This window comes from Dreissena polymorpha, chromosome 13 (assembly GCF_020536995.1).
Source record: "Dreissena polymorpha isolate Duluth1 chromosome 13, UMN_Dpol_1.0, whole genome shotgun sequence".
Lineage (NCBI taxonomy): Eukaryota > Metazoa > Mollusca > Bivalvia > Myida > Dreissenidae > Dreissena > Dreissena polymorpha.
In genome coordinates, this window is record NC_068367.1 from 62,896,104 (window position 1) to 62,904,483 (window position 8,380).

Below are 8,380 nucleotides of genomic sequence, written 5' to 3' on the forward strand. Positions count from 1 at the left end.
ATAAACGGCGGCCTTCAAAGAAATTTACTATTATTTTCCGCTACCAACGAAACCACCTAGATCGAACGATTAACGTCCATAATTCTCAAAATGACAATTATCAAATTAACATATCTCTTTTTGTAGATTAAAGGTCAATATGGACCACTTCAAAATCACCTAAATAAGCAATATATAAAATTCAAAAAAGCCCTAACTGCTATATAGAACTGGAGTACAGTACATCATATGGTGTCCAAACTAATCCTGCAAAAACACACGCAATCGTTTTTTCGACAAAGCATGTAAGCAACCCCATGTAAGAAAATTGCAGACCTCCCACAATTAACGTTATGCGGTACTCCTCTTCCATACCTTAACAAAATTACTTTCCAGGGGATGACATTTGATAAATATCTACATGGGAAGATCACATCAATGAATTATTAATGCGCCGCCAAAAAGCATCCAAAATACATGGTGCTTGTGGTTATTGTAGTGGTGATGGTGATGGCTGTGATGATGGTGCTGGTAATTTGATGATGGCGGTGATGATGGCGGTGAATGTTATGGTGGAGGCGATGATGGTGTTGATGGTGTTTGTGATGGTAGTGTTGATGGTTATGTTGATAGTTGTGGACGGTGGTGGTGATAGTTGTGATGTGGTATTGTAGTGGTGTTGATTGAGGTGTGTGTGCTGGTGTTGTGGTGGTGATGTTTGTGATGATGGTGGTGATGGTGTCATAAAGTGCTCTGTTAAAATCAATTAAACAGGCATTTATCATTTAAAAAATTAAAGTTACATCATGGAAACATCTGAATTTAACAGGTAATTAAAATTGAATTTGCACAAAATAAGTATTTGTTTATGTTTTTTTTTTGTATGTCAACGTTTCGCTTCGATGACAAGATCGCGCAGTCCATCTCATTAAAAACCAAATTGTACCTGATGAAACCCGGGTGGAATAATCATCCATCCGGAATATGGATCTGCTCTCTTTTTCCTAGGGTCCACTGGGCTTCATTTTTTGTAGCAAATCGCAATTTGTTACAAAACAATTCAATGATATAAGAATGGGTGATGCTGTGGCAGATCAAATGTTTGTGCTGTGATACTTGTAATTCGAATGTGTTGTTGTGTTCGGTAATAGCTGATGTTCAAACACATGGCTTTTTGAACGATAGCAAAGCCTGATTACGTCTTAATTCAAACCCGCTATTTTTGAAATGAATGTGTTAACAAACTTTTTATGCGATAATCAAAAGTATTCGCCTATTTTAATTTGCACATTTTGCACGAGGAAACCACATATATCACATTGATAGCTTGAGGCGTTTTGGAAAACAAAGAATTATATATATTACACTGTTTGTGTTATACGTGGCTATGAGGATAGACGGCTAATAATTGTTTAACGTGTATCTGTAAGTTCGCATATTTTGTTCGCAATATTGTGTCACGATTTCGTACCAAAACAATTTATTCTTGGATCAACACTTTACAATTTTCGAAGCAAACTCATATTGGGTGCTAAATTTGGTCGGATAGCTTTACAAAGAAATACAATTCTTACACTTTAAATCACATACGAATTGAAAAGATGTAAATTGTTTTACACGCAGAATAATAGCGAATTTTCACAGCAAAAGATATGTCACTTACAAATATAAAATGGTGCCTATATTATTGACAAGTATTGCGTTAGAAAACAATCTTGCCTCTGACAAACAGCGTGTGCTTATTCTGTCTACTAAGTGTTTAAACCAATTCCTAATGTTAGAACCAAATTTTGTTCGTGCGTCATACTATTGACACCTTTAATATAAAAATAATTAATGCACTTGTTCACATATATTGCATTATCGTTTAAAATACATTTCCAGGTCTCTGGAAAATAACCCTTATCAAACAATTGATTAACAGTAAATATAACAGCCTAAAAAGTGTTTATTTCTACATATTTTAACACTGTTTACGCACGAAACGACAACACCGAACCTCAAAAATATGTGTTATGGTTGTATTTTTTTTCGTGATGGCGCCTCTTGTCTGTCATTCTATCAGGCATGAAGATTGCTAAATAAACAACATGTCTGGAACGACACTAAGCGCCGCCGATTCATCAAATATCTTGAATTTGTTTTTGTTGTTAAGGATTGGCCTTTTGAAAGACATCACAATTGACGACACGTCAGAACGAGAAATCATCAGGTTGGAACGACAACTCATATATGAGTCGCGGTTCTGAGAAAACTGGCATAATGCATGTGCGTTTAAATGTCATCCCAGATAGCCTGTGCAGGGTTACAACCTGAATTGTAATAAAAACCTGAATTGTAATAAACTTTTTTTAAATGATTACAATTGCGTGACATCCTGAATTGTAATAACGCCCGAAAGTGTATTAAACTTATTTCTTGGTTTAAAATTGCATCTGATCGGACTTCAAACACAGATTATTTCAAAATATAACGCATAAATTTATATAAAATGTATCTTAACCAGGCAATACGACATATGAATCACAAAAAAGTTGGTCTCATACAACCACAATGTAATTGTTACGAAAGTAACCATGCCGCATACATACCCCTGTATCCTGTTTGTGCATGTTTGTGTGCTTGTTGTATTTTTATTTGTTTATCAAATATTTTAAGCTTTGTGTAACTGCTACGAAAGTAATTTTGTCGCATACATACTCCTAGATCATCTATATTTCTTTTTTCGCATGGATGGTCGACGCTGGGGTATGATACATTTTAAATTTAATTGACTAGTGTATATAGATGGAGAGTTTACTTTTAAAACTAAGATTGCCCTCTAACTGATACTATTTTAAAATTACTAAGGAGCAATTTCCCTATAGTCAAACTATAGTTTCGTTTTTCGTATAGGTGGTCGACAAAGGGGAAATAACTATTATTAATACTAATTCATTTCTTAACTACAAGTAAGCGTAACACATTTCGACATATGATTTTCATTACAAACAGCTTTAAAGTTATCAGCATTTCTATCCGATAAGTATAAATTTCATTTAACTACGAATGAAAAATAGCATTCAAACATAAAGTTGGATTATGCGGTTATATATGCCCATCATACTAATTCATATTCATGTATTTTCCTTGTTAAAAAGACTCACAGGTTTAATGGCATACACAAAACGAGTAATATCTTCATATGAAGATTGAAACAATAATTCTATTCACCAGTGCAACTTGTTGCAGAATAATACAATTAGTGCCGCAATTATTAAACTACGTTTGAAATTATGTTATAACATTCTCACGAAAACACATTAACATGTTACTCCTTATATTGTAAATTGATGTTTCTTCGAAATGAGTATATTTTTGTTTGTATTTACTTCATGCTGTTATTGTATACGATTGTAAATGACGATGAGCTTGTACCGCCTAAGTCTGAATAAACGATTGTGATTCTGATTCTGATCCTGTAATAAATATATTACATTATAACATTGCTTGTCGCCCTGAATTTTGATAGCACCCGAAAGTGTAATAAACTCATTCCGAAATAAGCCCGATATTTAATTTTGAAATCGAAAATGTCTGTACAGTCGAATTCGCCTGCATATATATCATGCATGTACGTTGTGAATCTAAATTTATTTTTGCGGATCATTTGAATTCCTGCAACGATATATATTCATACGACACACGAACACTAACTCCGATCCTAATAAAAAGACGAATGCTTCGGTTATTGTAGGAAAATATGTACGAAATATCCTATTCACAAGCTCGGTGCGCTAATTTGTCTTTGTTGCATTTTATGAAATTCGTCTTCAATGTATACTTTTTCTTGCCTATTGTGTGTTATTGTTACATATTTTTAATCAATATATTACAATTTAACACATATAAAAATCGTATAATCTCCCTTTAAGATGCATTTTATATACACGTATGCATTATATGCTTCAATCATTTCTATTCGAAACAGAGATAAGATACAATTTTAAACCAACAAATGAGTTTATTACACTTTGGGTGCTATCAAAATTCAGGGCGACAAGCGATTTCCAATAATGTAATAACTTTATAACAATTGAGTTTGTATGAGAACACATTTTTTTGTCATTTATAGGTCGTATTACCTTATAAAGATACACTTTTATATACATGTATGCATTATATTTTGCAATAATCCGTGCTTAAAATGCGATCAGATGAAATTTTAAACCAATAAATAAGTTTATTACACTTTCGGGCGTTATTGCAATTCAAGTTGTGAAGTAATTGTAATAATGTTATAACTTTATTACAATTGGGGTTGTTTGATACCAATTTTTTTGTCATTCATATGTCGTATTGCTCTGTTAAGATACATTTAATATACGTGTATGCATTATATTTTGCAATAATCCGTGTTTGAAAATGCGATCAGATGCAATTTTTAACCAAGACATAAGTTTATTACACTTTCGGGTGTTATCAAAATTAAGGGCGACACGCGATTATAATATTGTAATAACTTTATTACAATTTAGTTTGTATAAAAACTAATTTTTTGTCATTCAAAGGTCGTATTGTCATACTAATATTTTTTTTATATACATGTCTGCATTATATTTTGCAATAATCTGTTTTTGAAAATGCGATCAGATGCAATTTTAAACCAAGAAATGAGTTTATTACACTTTCGGGTGCTATCAAAATTCAGGGCGACAAGCAATTGTAATAATGTAACAACTTTATAACAATTGAGTTTGTATGAGAACGCCTTTTTTGTAATTTATAGGTCGTATTACCCAATTCAGATACAATTGTGTATACATGTATACACTACATTTTGCATAATTTGTGTTTGAAAATGCGATCAGATGCAATGTTAAACCAAGAAAAATGTTTATTACACTTTCGGGCGTTATTACAATTCAATTTGTAAAGCAATTGTAATAATGTAATAACTTTATTACAATTGAGGTTGTATGAGACCAGCTTTTTTGTCATTCATAGGTCGTTTTGCCCTATTAACATACATTTTATATACATATATATATATATTATATTTTGCAATAATTTGTGTTTAAAAATGCGATCAGATGCAATATTAAACCAACAAAAAAGTTTATTACACTTTCGGGCGGTATGTCAATTCAGGTTGTCACGCAATTGTAATAATGCAATAAAGTTTATTACAATTCACGTCGTTATAAAAATTCAGGTTGTAACAGAGCTACATAAAGTCATTGTTAACACTCCAACGCGTTGAACTAACCGTTTAAATGCTTTTCATCGCGAAGTATATCTTGATTAATGTTTTTTATCATGAACATCATTTATAACCATGTTTACTTAATTATTTTACCAAGCACCTGCAATGCACAAGATATGATAAGACCTATTTTCTAGATATGGGTCAAGTGGTCTACTATTTATCTAGGTTTTTAACTGTTTCAAATCATGGGCGCCGAGATGTTGTGTTGCCATTGAACCATTAAAGTTTGGGATAAACCGACTTTGTTGTAATACATTTTGTTAAGACAAACGTCAGGGCAACACAAACTAAGGCTTCGAACGATACTGGCTTACTGGCTTAATAAGTAATAATACTGTCCTACTAATGTTAGATATGTTGTGTCTTTCATCAGTAACTGCAATATTGCATCACACTTGATAAACATATAAACAACGTCATTTTGTTATAACGATCCATTTATGAGTCGTGATATGATTCCAAATAATATTTCAACAATAAAGTCACATTGATAATACACTTGTGTATGTAGTTGGCGTAGGCTTTCCTGTTAGATTGTGTAGTGTTTGTTGATTAGACAAAATATGTGTCTCGTATCGCAAGTCATATCTGCACATTTTTCCAAGATTTATTTGAATAATTATCAATTTCAATTTAATTTGTATATGCATTTATTTCTCTTAAAATAACTTTCTTCAGGCACTGTATGTGTATTATTGATGTGTTTATCATGTTATGTATTACAAAGGCAAATGGTCACATGCGTTTGATAACGAACCATGTGATGTGTACGAAATATTCTCTTCTGATTGTGTTTGCTGGGTTTGACTGTTTCATATAATGGATTTATACTTATTCAGAAATAAATTAAGCGTTAGCTTACCATCATGTTATTGACTCTTCTTCGAAATTAATAGCATTATCAGATGGATACATGAATAACAACAAGTTCATTCCCTTATCGCTGTGTTGTATTAATAAACGGGGGCTTAAAATAAAATAACTGCGATGCGTGCCGAGTAATTTACGTATTCTTGCCGAGCCCGCTATATTACAAACCGATATGGCATAAATCTGCCTTTTTCTGTATATGATATTTTCGTGCATGCATTTTCTATGAAATCATAAACTATATATGTAACGATATATTTGTAAGGGGACAAAATATGTTGTATAAAGTCTTACGTATTAATAATAGCGGTTTGATAAATTTCGCTCAATATTTGCAAATACGTGTTTTGCTGTATTACTGCATTTTGTATCTAGAATATAATAATTCATGGTATCAAATTATTCAATCTGATTCATATTCACAGAAAATGATTATTTCATAATTGTTATATCTACAAACACTGAATGATATAACCGTCTATATGTACTTGTTTGATTAAAATAGTATGCAACTTTGTATAAGACCGATTTCAACGTAAAGGTTTGTTACATTATTCCCATGAAAAACATGAATTTTTTTAATGCACGTGCTAAAATACGCCGATAATAGACATGATTGCACATCTTACAAGTAACTTCCCAAGGGATGGGATAGAGCCATCGGGCGATGATTGATCAAATGTGTCTGTATGGGTCGATTTCACACCGGCGCCGTATCTGCTTCTTAATAACAATCAACATCGCAAACTGCGAAAACTCTTGCGGCTTGGTAAACATTACAAAAAGAAGTCTGACATGAAGATTTAATCAGGTTGCATTCAGTTGCGTTTTAGATAAACTAAATTATGCTAAAACATAATAATGCGACACATGGAATTTAAAAAGTAACACCGTTCATACTGGCCATAATGACAAACAAAGCATATACTGGCAATTGCGCTTTTACCTTTAAGCAATACTCAACATTTTTACTGCTTAATATGTTTAAAACAAGCTGCGTAATCTCTTATGGGTGATCAAGTACTAGACATATTGTTTCAAAGGATGCAGATACTGCCCTCGTCCTGCTGATGAAGCCGTGTTGAGAGTTGGATCAGAAGGAGGCATGGTTGTTATATCCGTCAAATGTTCGTACTCGATTGTGCAATAACTTTGCTTCTTTAACAATATCTTATAAATGACGGAATGTAAGAATTAGGTTGGCATTTGTACATGGTACGGGTTCGCTGTATGAATGAACTCTCTTTAACGATGAATATTGTTAAAAATCTTTAAGCCAATTATGCACGTCTAAATGTTTATATATGATGTTCGACTAGCCTTAGAAGTGGTTTAAACTCCCTTTTTGTATCAAAGTCGTTCTGCAATCACTTTCCCATTTAATGTTGAGTGTTTGTAAGGTTCGGTTCTGAACAGATTTTGGTCGCTTTTCTGAATTAAAAGACTTGGATAATAAAAAATTAAATAATTGATTATATTTATTGAATGACTAGTCTTCATCTGAAATCAAATCAATATGTTAATATGGTTAAGAAGCACATCCATCCCGAAGTCCATCTCAGAAAGAAAGGTTTAACCCAAACACCGAAAGATTGCTTTAAACAGCAGCACCGGTGAGTGTTAAATCATACAGTGTTTGTATTGAATTTTTTTCATTGACATTATAGCCTTACAAATCATATAAATTCAGCGATCCCAGTGGAATTTGTAATTAAAAATAGTTCGATATAGAAATGATGGTATACGATTATATAACTGCTAACCTGCATGTGTTACATACATTTGTAAACAAACTTTAATGGAACGATTTGTTCCAGATAAGTTATCAAGAAGATGTGTGATGGAATGATATGGGCTTCCAGAGGCTGAGCAATATCCATGCAAAACGTTCAATCTGAAAGTAAAACAATCATTTATTTGATGCGTTTGTCCTATACATGTGCACAATGATCACAATGAAAGTTCGTTGCATGATTTCAATAGTGTACCACAGTATGCGAACAATTACCCAATGTATACGGTTTTAATTGACACAATAATATCACAGATACTTTCCATTGATCTTCATATGAAACCGATGAGCTTTTGAAATTGTAATACGACTAGGGTTTTAATTTCCTGTCTTCACAAGATGTTGAATATAAATCAGTAAAATCGGAGACCATTTGAAAAAAAAAATGACAATGAAGGCACAATAAAGTTAACAAACGCAGTGAAGATATCAAGGAAAACATATATTAAATTCAGAGCACAAGAACGATTTTGTTTGTTTCTTGCAAAACA